The sequence below is a fragment of the Podarcis vaucheri genome (assembly GCF_965113315.1).
Source record: "Podarcis vaucheri genome assembly, chromosome: 4".
NCBI classification, from domain to species: Eukaryota; Metazoa; Chordata; class Lepidosauria; order Squamata; family Lacertidae; genus Podarcis; species Podarcis vaucheri.
Genome location: NC_138762.1, coordinates 23,366,820 through 23,382,413, shown reverse-complemented (window position 1 = coordinate 23,382,413; position 15,594 = coordinate 23,366,820). Strand labels below are relative to the sequence as shown.

Here is a 15,594-nt window from a genome sequence, read left to right as displayed (position 1 = left end):
CCAGCAGAAGACCTTTGGAGCTGGACTTCAGTGTCCAGGCTGAACGATGGGGGTGGAGACGCTCCTTCAGGCATACTGGGCTGAGGCCGTTTAAAGCCCTAAAGGTCAGCGCCAACACTTTGAATTGTGCTCGGAAACGTACTGGGAGCCAATGTAGGTCTTTCAGGACCGGTGTTATATGGTCTCGGCAGCCACTCCCAGTCACCAGTCTAGCTGCCACATGGGGGGTGGGGGTGGGGAGGAGTATCAGCATCAGAAATAAAGGGGGAAAGTGAAGATACACAGCCCTGTTCAGGGAAGCTTTTAATGTTTAATAAAGTAAAGGTAAAGGGACCCCTGACCAATTGGTCCAGTCGTGACCGACTCTGGGGTTGTGGTGCTCATCTCACTTTATTGGCTGAGGGAGCCAGCGTACAGCTTCCAGGTCATGTGGCCAGCATGACTAAGCCGCTTCTGGCAAACCAGAGCAGCGCACGGAAACGCCGTTTACCTTCCCGCAAGAGCGGTACCTATTTATCTACTTGCACTTTGACGTGCTTTCGAACTGCTAGGTTGGCAGGAGCTGGGACAGAGCAACGGGAGCTCACCCCGTCGCAGGGATTCGAACTACCGATCTTCTTATCGGCAAGTCCTAGGCTCTGTGGTTTAACCCACAGTGCCACCCGCGTCCCAATGTTTAATAGGTTATTGTATTTTAATATTCTGTTGGAAGCCACCCAGGGTGGCTGGGGAAACCCAGCCAGATGGGCGGGGTATAAATAATAATAATAATAATAATAATTATTATTATTATTATTATTATTAACCTCCTTGAGTAGAAGAGAGGGGCATGGGTTGGTTCACAGCAGCCACGTTTCTCTCAGGGAGGAGGGAGATGCAGGAAAGAGAGAGAGGAGACTGGTTTGAGTGCTTTTCCCATCAGCCACCTCTCTCACTGCTGCATCTCCCACTTCCCAGAGGGGAGTGTGAGGCAGCAATGCATAGTGGGTGGCTGTGGGCACAGATCTGCCGCTCCTCCCGACTTCCCTGAGCTTGCTGCACCAGGCAGCCTCCTCACCTTGCTTCTTGGGTGGGCAGGCCCTAGTTCTGGGCTTTTTGTTCTACACAGATCACTGTGTGCCTACTGGCTGGCCGAACCCATGAAAGTCTTATGAATGGAGCTTTTACTAGTTAATTTGTCATGCATAAGCATGACTCAACAAAGCATATAAGGAGGGCCATAGACATAGCTCGGTATTTCTCTCAGGTTTGTTTTAAAGATGCTAAACAGAGCACCACTGAAGCTGGGGGGGGGGTTTCCCCAGTTTAAACGCTAGTTGGAATATGAATACAGTGGTACCTTGGGTTACGTATGCTTCAGGTTACATATGCTTCAGGTTACAGACTCCACTAACCCATAAATAGTACCTTGGGTTAAGAACTTTGCTTCAGGATGAGAACAGAAATTGTGCTCTGGCGGCACGGCAGCAGCAGGAGGCCCCATTAGCTAAAGTGGTGCTTCAGGTTAAGAACAGTTTCAGGTTAAGAACGGACCTCCGGAATGAATTAAGTACATAACCAGAGGTACCACTGTAGACACTTCCATTCTCCAGCATTTTCCTTCCTGGTTTTCACTGTTATCTTGGGAACCATGCATGACTTGCCTACTACAGTTTATTTACCACACTTCTAACACTTGGTTCAGGCCACAACAGTTTATTTAATTATTTGAAGTATTTTAGCTTGCTTTTCTGGGTTCATATCTGTCAGGGGTTCAGGAGCAGAGACGCAGAGAAGGGAGGAAGCAGAGAGCGAGGGGGAGGAATCCGAAGGGAAAATGAGTGATGATGACGACCCGAGATCTCCAAGCCTAAGCAGTGAGTCAGAGGACTCCCAAAAGGGAGCCCCAGTGAGCAGAGCAAGGGGGGGTTCCGGGGGGACACCCCAGGAGGAAGGGAACAGAGGAGATTCAGAGAGTAGCAGCTGGAAGTCGGGACCCACGCTCATAACTGAGGGCGGCAGCAGCTGGAAGTCGGGACCCACGCTCAAGACTGAGAGCAGCAGGGAGGAAGGTAGCCAGGCATCGGGTTCCGGAGGCTGTCAGCAGGAGGGAGGGCACGAGTCAGGGGTGGTCACGCCCTCCTCAGAGAGCGAGGCAACGGTTAAGAGGAAAGTAGAGAGTTGGGCGCGCGCGCCAAGTTCAAATGCAGCGGAAGCTGGAGCAGTAAGCAGCCCGGAGAGTGAGCCAGGTCCCAAAGCCCGCCGCAAGGAGGCAGAAGGATCAGGGGGGTCAGCGTCAGAGGAGAGTAGAAGGGAGGAGGCCCAGGGGGGCAGAAGGACCCAGAGACGTAGGGAGAGGCGAAGGAGGTGGAGCAAGGCTAGGGTATTAAGCTGGTGTGCAAGAGGCGGGGACTCAGACGGGTCTTCGCCGACCTAGGGCAGAAGGTGTAGAGCTGCACGCTGCAGTTCGGAAATGAAACCTGTAACTTAATAAAGACTCTTATAAAGTGAACGCTGGCGGACTTGGTCCTATGTGAGCTGGGACTGGGTGGCAGCTCTGACAGTAAGACCCGTCTCACAAAAGCTTCGGACACCTGATATCTCGCAGCGGAGAGAGAGGCAGCTGGAGGAGGGGATCGGTGTTTGGGAGCAAGCTCACGACGGTTAGCAGAGATGACGGAAGCAGAGACAGTTGCAGCGCTGCAACAGGCAGTTACCCAATTGAACGCGGAGGTACTGGCATCCAAGAAGAGGGAGGAGGATGCGGCAGCCGCCTACAGAGATCTCCACGCCAGGTTTGAAGCATGGGTTAAACACGGGCAGCCAGGACCCAGACCGGAGGGGGTTGGGTTGGCACGGAGAGCAGGAGGGCTTGTGGCTCACTTCGATGGGAATTTACAACAGTACCCCAATTTTCGAGCAGACGTAATGTGCGCACTGCAACTGCTGGCAAAAGACTTTAGAGATGAGGAAGAGAAAGTGGGGTTCATACTATCCCATTTGCATGGGGATGCTAAAGCGTGGCTACGCAATTTGTGGAGGGATAAAGATCCGGCGCTTCAGAATGCAGATGCCTTTATCAAAGCGATGGATGCGTGTTTTTTGTCTACTATTGATGTGGATCTTGCCCGACGGGAGATTCATGGACTAAAACAAGGGAGGGCAAGCGTCCGGCAGTACCACGCCCGCTTTTTTGCGCTGGTCAGTGCCTTAGAGTGGGACCGGGATTCGCCCCCTGTCAGAGACCTGTTCTGGGAGGGTCTAAGCTCTGCGGTCAAGGATGAAATTGCAAGGGGGGAGAGGCCCCGAAGCACACAGGAGGTGGTCCAAAGGGCGCTGACTGTGGGGGTGAGGCTGGAAGAACGTCCATGGTGCAGAGATGAAGGACGTGGAGGGCGCGAAGCAGCGAGAAGTTTCTCTTTCATTCCAAGAGAAGCAGCGCGTGCGCAATCCACACCTCCGCCTGGAGGGGGAGGGGAACCGATGGAGGTTGGAGGTGCAAGGGCTCAGTCAGCAGCCAGAGCCCAAGCACCGACAGCAGTGAAAGCGAAGCCTCCTAGAGGGAACAGGAAGTGTTACATCTGCGAGGATCCAGGCCATTTGGCGAAAGAGTGTCCCCGGAGGCTCCACAAGCACACTGCAGCCTCAGCAATGGTGACTGCAGCAACGCAGCAAGGAGAACCACAGCAGGGAAACGACGATGTCTGGCTGGAGACAGAGGCACTGGGGCCCAGCCAGACGCATCAGTGAAGCAGTCCCCAGCGATCTTGCAACCCACGGACCCCCTCCCACCCAAACCAGTAGTGCAGCTCACAGCATCTCTCCAGCTACCCGATGGCGTCACTATCGAAGTGCCGCTTTCTGTGGATTCTGGAAGCAACGCAGACTTTATAGCGCAGGATTTTGTGGAGCAGCACGCTATACAGCTACTGCCTGCCACTCTGCCCCTGCAAGTCGTCACAGTGGATGGCAGAGAGTTGCTAGGGGGGCAGGTGGTGAAGCAAACGCCACCGATGGTGATGCGCCTTGGCAACCACAGGGAAGTCATCAGTTTTAATGTCACCCAACTGTCGGACACGCCCATTGTGTTGGGCATGAGTTGGCTGGACAGGCACAGTCCGACACTGGCTTGGTACCAGAGACAGCTGATCTTCGGCTCCTCTTATTGCGCAGAACACTGCATCCTGCCCAGACAGGAGGGAGAGGAGGAGGAATCACAACTGCAGTTGGGAACGTTGCAAGCAGTCCCCCACAAATACGCAGACTTTCTGGAGGTCTTCTGCGAGAAAGAGGCTGACAAGCTACCACCGCACAGGCAATATGACTGCAAGATTGACCTCCTACCAGGGGCGACGCTGCCGAAAGGGAAGCTGTATTCCATGTCTGAGGACGAATTACAGGAACTCAAACAGTTCATAGATCACAATTTGCAGCGCGGTTTCATCCGGGAGTCCAGGGCAGTAGGGGGCAGTCCTGTTTTCTTCGTGAAGAAGAAAGACACGCCCCAAAAAAGACTGGTGGTGGATTTTCGCCTCTTAAACAAGATGACCAAGCCTTCTGATTTCCCCATGCCCAGGATTGACGACCTACTAGCGACGGTGCGCAAGGGACGCGTGTTCACCAAGTTGGACCTGCGAGGTGCGTACAATCTCATCCGCATGAGGGAGGGCGATGAGTGGAAGACTGCCATGTTCACGCCTCTGGGCACCTACGAATACAGAGTGATGCCGTTTGGATTGCAAAACGGTTCTCACTGTTTCCAAGCTTTCATGCATCATGTGTTGGCGGGACTCCTTTACAAGAAGTGCGTCTGCTTTCTGGATGACATCCTGATATTCTCCGAATCGCAGCAAGCCCATGACCAAGATGTTCGGGAGGTGCTGAAGAGGCTGCAGCAGCATAGACTGTACGCCAAACTGGAGAAGTGCCAGTTCGACACGACGGAGGTGGATTTCTTGGGTTACAAGTTGTCGGACAAGGGGCTAGCCATGGACAGCGCCAAGGTTCGTGCGGTGTTGGATTGGAAGAGCCCGCGCAACCGGAAGGAGGTCCAGCGGTTTGTCGGCTTCGCCAACTTCTATCGCAAGTTTATCAAGGGGTTCGCGATGCAGACGGCGGCCATTACGGACACGCTAAGCTCCAAGAAAAAGAAATTCATCTGGACGGAGCAGGCGGAGCAGTCCTTTCAGGCACTCAAGCGTCTCTTCGCGTCGGAAGAGCAACTGCTGCATATCGACCCCAGCAGACCGATGCGGGTAGAGACAGACGCGTCCGATAGAGCAGTGGGAGCTGTCCTGCTGCAAAGGGACCCACAGGGGGTCTGGAGGCCGGGAGCGTTCTACTCCAGAAAGCTCAGCAAGTCGGAGCAGAACTACACCATCTGGGACAGGGAGTTGCTGGCCATTCATACAGCTTTCAAGGCGTGGAGGCACTTCCTGATCGGCGCCAAGCACACGGTGCAGGTCTGCACGGATCACAAGAATCTGGAGCACTGGCGCACGGCTCAGTTCCTGAACCAGAGGCAGATACGTTGGGCGGAGTTCTTTGCTAACTTCAATTTCCGAATAGAGTACGTCCCAGGCGACACCAACGTCATGGCGGATGCACTGTCCCGCAAACCGCAATACCTCGAAGAGGCGACGCCAGCGGCAGCCATGCACATCTTCGCGCCAACAGCGTGGGCGTGCGCTTCAGCCACAGTAGACCTGGATGCGGTGCGGCGGGCGTTGCAGGACGACTCCTTCGCGCAGGCGAAGATGGCAGAGGTGCACAAGGGCACGGCGAGGGGCGACGAGTTCCAGATACGAGACGGCTTGCTCTTACGTAAAGGGGCCATCTACGTGCCGGGAGACGAACTTCGCGCCAGGGTACTGCAGCAGCTGCACGACGCGCCCACGGCCGGGCACTTTGGCACGGAGAAAACGGTGGAATTAGTCGCAAGGGACTTTTGGTGGCCCAGACTGAGAGGGGAAGTCGCGGACTACGTTGCGAGGTGCGACACCTGCCAGAGGGCCAAACCGGTGCACAAACCACCGGCGGGACTGCTGGAACCGCTGCAAACGCCGTTTGAACCGTGGGAGAGGGTGGCCCTGGACTTTGTTACGGATCTACCCAGCTCGAGAGGCAAGACAGCTGTACTAGTGGTGGTGGACTTGTTCACCAAGATGGCACATTTCATTCCGTGTGCGAAGGTGGCCACGGCGGAACAAACCGCCAAACTGTTCATAGATCACGTGTTCAAAGTGCATGGTCTGCCGCGGTCTATCCTGTCCGACCGCGGGCGCCAGTTCGTCTCGAATTTCTGGCAGAAGCTGATGAGTTTTCTAAATGTCAAGGTCGATCTGGCATCAGCAAGACACCCGCAGACCAACGGGCAAGCAGAGAGGGTCAATGCCATCATGCAGCAGTACCTGAGATGCTATGCCAATCAACAACCTGCGACCTGGGTGGATTACCTGCCGCTCGCCGAGTTCGCTTACAACAACACGAAGCACGTGTCCACAGGGGTGACGCCGTTCTTCGCCAACAATGGGAGGAATCCCAGAACCTTCCCGGGACGGGAGAGAGTGGGGGACGGAGAACCACAGACGGCGGACGCGTTCGCGTCAGAGTTGCAGGCGGTACACGATCAACTCAGACGGCAGCTGGAGCTAGCTAAGCACGCCTACAAGGTGCAGGCTGACAAGCACAGGCGGGTTGGCGAAGAGATCCAAGTGGGAGACTGGGTCTGGTTGGCAGCCCACGCAGTGCCGACCAGGTCACTAGCCAAGAAGAAGTTGGGGCACAAGCAAATTGGTCCGTACCAAGTCGAAGCACAGATCAACCCGGTAGCCTTCCGACTGGCGCTGCCGGAGGGTTCCAGAATGCATCCGGTGTTCCACAGGTCGGTGCTCACTCCCTACAAGGCACCTCACAGATTCCAGGAGCCAGGGACGGCACCGAGTCCGTTCCGGGAGCGGACGGAGACGCGAGGGGTGACGCAGCAAGACCCCATCAACGAGGTCACGGAGATTTTGGACTCCAGATGGGGGGAAGAGGGAGTCGAATACCTTCTAGCCAGAGAGGGCACCCGGGCCAGCGCCAATAGCTGGGTGCCAGACTACGCTTTGGAGGAACCCCTGCTCAAGGACGAGTTTCATGCCCTTTTCCCACACAGACCCATGCCAGCGAGCTTCTTCGACGACTGGCTGTTCACGCCCACACTTTCTTCCAGCACGTTCCATGGCTTCGACTCGGACGGGGAACCCGCACTGAGCACCCGTTCCCCAGAAGGATCGCCGGCGGGTTCGGCGTCAGACACCTCGTATTGGTGGGACGATCGACCGGAGGAGCAATGGCGCCGGAAGTGGCTGGAGATGCCAGGTCGAGCGACCGACGCAGAGACTGACATGGACGTGTTCGGGGAGGACCTTGGGTTCGAGCACGGCGGTACAGAGATGGAAGCGGAACAGGTCAACGTCGGCGACCGCGAGGAGGAAGACTCGGAGGTCTTCAGTTGGCGGCCAACCACGGGGAGCGAACTGTATCCGGCATTCCCTCCCGTGATGATGGAGCACCCAGCACCCACACCTGAAAGCGGGGAGGGGGGAAGGGGGGGCTTCGAGGGGGGGATGGATGTCAGGGGTTCAGGAGCAGAGACGCAGAGAAGGGAGGAAGCAGAGAGCGAGGGGGAGGAATCCGAAGGGAAAATGAGTGATGATGACGACCCGAGATCTCCAAGCCTAAGCAGTGAGTCAGAGGACTCCCAAAAGGGAGCCCCAGTGAGCAGAGCAAGGGGGGGTTCCGGGGGGACACCCCAGGAGGAAGGGAACAGAGGAGATTCAGAGAGTAGCAGCTGGAAGTCGGGACCCACGCTCATAACTGAGGGCGGCAGCAGCTGGAAGTCGGGACCCACGCTCAAGACTGAGAGCAGCAGGGAGGAAGGTAGCCAGGCATCGGGTTCCGGAGGCTGTCAGCAGGAGGGAGGGCACGAGTCAGGGGTGGTCACGCCCTCCTCAGAGAGCGAGGCAACGGTTAAGAGGAAAGTAGAGAGTTGGGCGCGCGCGCCAAGTTCAAATGCAGCGGAAGCTGGAGCAGTAAGCAGCCCGGAGAGTGAGCCAGGTCCCAAAGCCCGCCGCAAGGAGGCAGAAGGATCAGGGGGGTCAGCGTCAGAGGAGAGTAGAAGGGAGGAGGCCCAGGGGGGCAGAAGGACCCAGAGACGTAGGGAGAGGCGAAGGAGGTGGAGCAAGGCTAGGGTATTAAGCTGGTGTGCAAGAGGCGGGGACTCAGACGGGTCTTCGCCGACCTAGGGCAGAAGGTGTAGAGCTGCACGCTGCAGTTCGGAAATGAAACCTGTAACTTAATAAAGACTCTTATAAAGTGAACGCTGGCGGACTTGGTCCTATGTGAGCTGGGACTGGGTGGCAGCTCTGACAATATCCCTCCAAAGTAGCTTACAATCAGAGCGAAAATGAAAGGAAGGAATAATGCTGAACTTTAAGCATAAAACTACTGTGCTGCAACATTCCACACAGTTTGAGAAATCAGAATTGCAGAAATTATCATATCTGTTTTCTTTCCGTCTTCCTTTTATATTTTTGTATAGGCAGCTTCTCTCCCCCCCCCTTAACAGAGAGTGGCTTGTTTGCATCAGGAGACTCCCTCCCCCCCCCCACCAAGCAGGGGTCTGAAACACAAGTTTTCATGAGCTTTGAATTTTCAGCAATTAACTGGATGGTATCTGGCATGAAAACAAATTGATTAGCAAGCTAGCTGTTAGGGAATCCATTAGTAATGGTGGAATTTAAGTTATTGCACCCCCAGCTGCTTTAATTTAGTATGCAGGTGCTTTAATGAAATATTTGTGACTTTAAAAAATGGTACAGGTGAAGATTTTAGAAGGGAATGTTCATAAGATGGTGTGTCCCCCCCCCCAAGTGGGTGCAACATTCTTCATTTGAACACAGACGTATGGTTATTGTTGGCCCACCCATGAGACAAGGTGAGGTGACTGCCTCAGGGGGCAGGATCCACAGGACAGCAGATCCAGCCTCCAAGGAATGCATGGGTTGTGCTCCTGCTGCTGCTGTGGTAGCAGAAATGGCTTGGGTACACTCCTCAGCAGCCCCACCATTGCTGCCTCTACAGCGCCCTCTTGGTGATTAGGAGGTGCTAGTGGCTAGGGCTGGGTGTTATCTGGTTTTCAGCATCACGATACATCATGATATACTGATATATCACAAGGTCTGAAATAAGGATAGAGCCGTGTAGAGGCATTGGCTGGCTTCACAGTTTTCCCTACAGTGTGATTTTTGCATAGGGTGCACACACGCATCCTGATTCATGATTTATTGCCAGGCCAAAATTTCTAAAACTGATATCACGATATGGACTTCAAGTCGGTTTTGGACGATATATTGCCCAGCCCTAACACACATCATGATTTGCAATATATCGTCAGGTCAAAAATTATGAAACCGATATCATGATATGGATTTCAAGCCAGTTTTGGACAATATATTGATAATATCGCCCAGCCCAACTGCTGGTCTCCTCCCACTCCTTGGGAGAAAATGGTGGGGGCTACCCTCTGGAGTCTCCTGGACTCTGTAGACTGCCCAGTGTGATTCAGAGCAGCAGTTTGATTCCACCTGAGGGGTGGATCATCATCATCATCATAATTTTATCATTTATAGCCACCGATCTGGTTGGCCACTGTGAGAACAGGATGCTGGACTAGACAGGCCATTGGCCTGATCCAGCTCGGCTCTGGTTTTTATTCTTAACTGTCTGCTGTTTATGCCTTATTTTTTCCCCCATGTTTTAACATTTGGATTCCCCCCTGCTCTTTTATGTGTATACATTTTAACCATTATTTTTATTGTATTTTTGCTGTCCTGTTAACCACTTTGAATACCATTGACAGCAAGATGGAACATAAATTGAAGCCTAGTCCATCCTGGTATTACTTTAGAATCTAGTAAAGGTTTGGAAATCTTACGAATCAAGCTGGAAAATAAATCCTATTTTAGATCAACTGCTTTCTTGAAAGTACTAACAATTCTTTTCATGAGCAAAGCTATGACTAGTAGTAGTAAAGAAAAAAGGGTGTAATGATCTGTGATTTAATCTTTTCCCATTGCATTTTCCTTTCAATAAGTGGACATAATCTTTATTTTGACAAAATACATACCAAGAAGGAGAGGGGGGGGGGAGGAGAACAACACACAGGAAATGTTAATAGACTGCAAAGGACATAACACAGATTTCTGATTTAATAAAATAATTCTGTTAGACCGGGAGAGGAAATCCTTCATATATATATTTATTTTTGAAGCATTGAGTAAGCGATGAATAAAACATTATCTGACATTTAAATATGCATAATGTAAGTAAGGAAATGATTAAAAATATTCAAATTTGAAATGAAGAGATGCCAGCACTAATTGGTCATGCTTGGGCTATGAAAGTGCATGCACTCAGTATTTGCAAGTATTGACAATTTCTTTCATAACTGCTTAAGAGAGAGAGAGACTGTGCAGCTCTTTCTCATCCAAAGCTTAGCTCTGTCCTCTTATTAATTGAAATGCAAAACCCCCTACAGGTCATGAAGGCCGTAGCATTCTTCCATTTGTCTTCCGCAGCAGCTGGTATTCAGGGACACGCTCCCTCTGCTGGTGAAGTCAGAACATAGCCATCATGGCTAGTAGCCTTGCAATACATAAACTTGTCTACTAGTAGCCATCATTACATAGTCTGGTAGAGAATTTTACTGCTGAACCATATATGGGCTGTGTGAATAAGCACTTTCTTTAACTGTCCCGAATCTTCCGTCATTCATCTTCATTGGATGGCCTTCACTTCTACCTCTCATCTTTTTATATTCCCTTTAGCTGAGGAAAAGGTTGTGGAGACAATGTGATGGATGGGACATTCAAGTAGTCTATGATATTGCGGCTTTTCGTTTAATTGTTGAAAGTATAGCCCACCTTTCCATATGTAAAGCTCAATAAAATACATTGCCAACAAGGGTCTTGTGACACCTGAAAGACAAACAGATTAGTCCATGAAAGCTTGTGCTATATATGTTTGTTGACCTTCAAGATGATACACTGGTTGTTGTTGCTGTTTGCTGCATCTATTACTGGTATATCCTACCTGGCTCACTGAAGCTAACAGTAGACCTATGCTTGGCCCAGCAAGCCCTAGGCTTCTTCCTCGTTTGTAAGCCATGTGACTTAAGTTTCTTTCTGCTAAGTCTGGAAAAGTCCCCAGTCTTTAATACAGTGGTACCTTGGGTTAAGTACTTAATTCGTTCCGGAGGTCCGTTCTTAGCCTGAAACTGTTCTTAACCTGAAGCACCACTTTAGCTAATGGGGCCTCCTGCTGCTGCTGCACTGCCAGAGTACGATTTCTGTTCTCAACCTGAAGCAAAGTTCTTAACCTGAAGCACTATTTCTGGGTTAGTGGAGTATGTAACCTGAAGCGTATGTAACCCGAGGTACCACTGTATGGTTAAATTCTGCCATTTTCCACAGCGCTATGGTAAGAATTACAGAGAAATGTGAAGGTCCATGAGCGCTTCAGAAAGAAATGTAAAAAGACTGCGTATCTTGTCGTGGCATATCCTCCAACATGATGCAGGCCAAATCTGGGACACCATCTGTTGGGTCTGAAATCCTGAACGAGATCACAGACCTCGAAAAAATGCTGGGGGGGGGGGGAGATCTCAGCTTGAAACCGCGTGAGAGCAAGGCGCCCAAAATGGCTGCCGTACTTTCATGGGATTTCCCGGTTTTTCTGGGGCTGTTGGCGGGTATGTCATGGGTGTGCTGAGATATATGAGCTGAATTATGCATCTTAATTCCATAGAAGCAGGCCTGTTTTGCCTGAACGTATGGAAGAATCTTGACTCAACACATGATGAAATCCTCTGAAAGCGAATGGCTTTGGATTTTATTTTCACACAGCAGTTTAAAAAATCTCTTTCTGAAAACACAGGAATGAAATGGATGGTTTTATTTTGAAGGTTGCTGAGAATAAACCAGCTTTCATGGAACAACTCACCCATGAGAAACTCTCTGTTAGAGGAGTTGTCTGTGTGTCCAAATTTCTCTCTGTGCAGTGACACCATAAGACCTGCAGCAAAGTCCCAGTGCTTGAAGATATGTCACAAACCCACCGAGGCCCAGTTCCCTGGGATATTTTCTCCTCTTTGAAAGACCTATGAATAATCATGCAAAAATTTATGTATTTCTTCTATATATTATGTACTTGTTTTTCACCCTCCTTTCTCCTTACAGAGAGCTTCTTATTTTTGCTGTTTCTATAATATTTATTAAATTCTCTGTCCCCAAAGACCTCATAATACTAGAGAAAAGGATATTTCAGAGAGCTGGAAAACATTCACGTAAAAGATAGTGAAGTAATATTCTCATATTTTCTCTCACAAATCCTGTCTTTTATAAAAATAGGCTTTGGCTTTCTTCCCTTCATGCTTGGCTAACAATCTGAAGTACATTTTGTTAACTCTCTTTTGAAAAATGGCACTGTCCATTACAGGCTTCCCTTCATTTACAGTTATGAGGAGCCCAAGACAAGGCGCAAGGATTTAAACCTGAAATGTATTAGTAACCAAATTGTAAAGCAAGGACTCTTCGCAGGGAACATGTCTAGAATGGATCATGTATATGCCAAGGAAGGAGAAGAAATAGCGGAAAACAGGAGTCAACCAACCGTGATCTTTAAAAAAAAAACTATGAGGGAAAAAAGAAACCTTTTCATCCCGCTTAGAGTAGCAAACTAATAATAAAAAATTATTGTCGAGCCTTGCCATCAGGTTGGACATTGAGCAGACCTTTTGCAGAGAGCTGATTTGATTTGGCGACCAAATTTAACCTGACTGATTTAGATACTTATTTGGTTTAAGCCATGTGGTCTCCTTCAGCCGAGCGTGTATCCTACTTATGTTAATTAGCTAAGAAATGTCTTGCTGAAGGAAACCAGGTTCAAGATGCACTAAACATTACTGTATTCCTAAACGGAGGCAGAGTTTAAATAGTGTTGCAGAAGGAACACTAGTGGCCTGAAGGAGGGCAAGTGGGGATGCAGCTGTTGCACCACTGTCCAGCTCTGGCCAAAGGATGGAACTGCCTGGCCTCACACCAGCCGAGGATGCCTCCATACCTCAAATATTCCAGAGACCATATTCCTTGACCCCTGTAAAAACTTCCAGGTCAAGCATGGTGACTGCTCTGACCTACTAGGAGATTTGGTCATAGGACTGCTTTCGACCCCCTGTCCTATCTCACCCCATAAAACCACAACTAAAAAGGGAGTTTCTCAGATATAAGGCGACTTCCTTCTATGCACCACAGTTGAGCATTTTGGTAGTGATGGGCAAGATTTCCATGTTTCTATTTGTTTCCATGACTAAACACCTGATTTGTTTCACTATTCATTTGGTGATTCATCTTAGTTGCATTCTTCATTTGTTCAGTTCTCGTTCATCTAATTACATTTGTTTTCATCTGCATTGTTGTTTTTTTCTTTGTTCCTTTAATGCCAGTAGCAAAAGCAGAGCTGATTTCCATAGCCAGCTGCTGGCAGCCTTCACTTGGTTTCCCCAGAATGCCCCAAGTTTGTCCCCCTTCTTTTGCTTCAACCTCCCACAAAAATATTGGTGGGAAGTTTTGAAAGTGAGAAAACAGGGCTGTTGTGAAGAGAACTGAAACCGTGTTTGAATGTAATGATGATGATGAAGAAGATTTCCATCTGACTGGGTCGCCCCAGCCACTCTGGGCAGCTTCCAGAAAATTAAAACGTCAGACATAGTAAAACATCAAACATTAAAAGCTTCCCTATACAGGGCTGCCTTCAGATATCTTCCAAAAGCCAGATAGTTGTTTATTTCCTTGATAGCTGATGGGTGGGCGCCACTACCAAGAAGGCCCTCTACCTGGTTCCCTGTAACCTCACTTCTCACAGTGAAGAAACCACCAGAAGGCCCTCAGAGCTTGAGTTCAGTGTCTGGGCTGAACAACGGGGGTAGAGAAGCTCCTCCAGGTATACAGGGCTTTGAACAATGGGAATGCTAAGTGCTGCAGTTTAAATACCAGGTGTTGTGATTTAATGTTCGGAGACCTGAAAGGCCTGGTTCCCTGCCCCAAAGCAGGATGCTGTGCAATCCAAACCAAACCACTGAGCTGGAGCATATTCTCCAGGGAGTTGACAAAGCAGATCATTCCAAATGACATGAGTGGACAAACCAAACCAAGAAGGCAAACATGGATGGCTGCTCTTCCAGTAAGGAAGCTATTTCCCAAACCTGAATGCTCTTTCCTGGGCAAACGAAGCAAAACCAAAGTATAATTCCTCTTTATAAGCATTTGTGCCAAAAAGAGAGACTTCTGGTGGCGTTCCAGTTTTCCCAGTCCAATGTAATATGCTTTCATGCCTGACAGTTACGAGAATATATGCAGTTTGAAGGGTTGCCAGACTTTTGTTTCAACTCAGGCCGGAAGAATCTCAGGGAGATGAATGGTTTCTCTTTTAAACAGGAGTGACATGGAAAGCAACAAGCTGGCTCCGTATCCTTGTTCCTGAGCCTGACCACAGCACAGATGAGATGAAGGCTCATCTCATTGTGAATCCAGGAAGCCACAAGTGCTATGGAATATTTCCTAAAAGGACCCAACCTGGGGAAAAAATCTCTAGAGCAGGCATAGCCATCATTCAGGCTCTCCCACCTATCAGATTTAATTGATTAGATGCAAGGAGACATGGGTTATATAATTTTTCTTACCCTTTCAGCCATACTTAATTTGCACTCCCACATTAAACAGACTTGGGAAGATGCAGCCATTAAAACCAGCAGGCCATTGGGCTGAAACTCCTGATAAAAAATCTCATCACATCTCGTCAAGGTCACACTGTTTTGTAGTCACTCCAGCTCTGACTGCGGCGAGCTTTTGTGAAAATATCCATAGTTCGATAGTAAATTGCTTGGTTGGGTTGAATCTGTTGGCAGGTGATTTCCAAAGGTGTATCTTAGTGGATTTTTTTTTTAATAAATGGTGCTTTTTTCCATTAATTCACATAACTGATTGAGGAGACTGTAGACCAAGAGTGGGGAATTTTGTGCTCCTCCAGATGTTACTGGACTACGGCTTTCATAATCCCTGACAGTTGGTCATGCAGCCTGGGGCTGATGGGAGTTGGAGTCCAATGCCATTTCGAGGGCCATAGGTTCCCCATCACTGCAGTAGAAAAAAACCTCATTCATGTAGTCAACATGTACATAACTATCTCATATAGATCCAAACTACAAGAAAGAAGATTCCACCTAAACATTAGGAACAACTTCCTGACAGTAAGAGCTGTTCGACAGTGGAATTTGCTCCCAAGGAGTGTGGTGGAGTCTCCTTCTTTGGAGGTCTTTAAGCAGAGTGAAACATGTGGGCTCATGCCTATGCGCATGCGCACGCACACAACACTCTTTCACATCTTTATCTGACTTCTTCAGAAATGCAAACCAGAGTATTCCTGGCCATCTGGATCTGTGGCTATTGATACCCGTTTAAATTAACATCGTACTGGATTCTGAGCATCCATTCATTCGCTAAGGGAAATAACAGA

General features: G+C 49.7%; 1 protein-coding gene across 4 annotated transcripts in view; it reads left to right on the top strand.

Moving 5' to 3' along the window:
- GUCY1A2 (guanylate cyclase 1 soluble subunit alpha 2) overlaps window positions 1-15,594 on the top strand; it is a 550,449-nt gene that overhangs the window by 120,734 nt on the left and 414,121 nt on the right. The window lies entirely within an intron of this gene.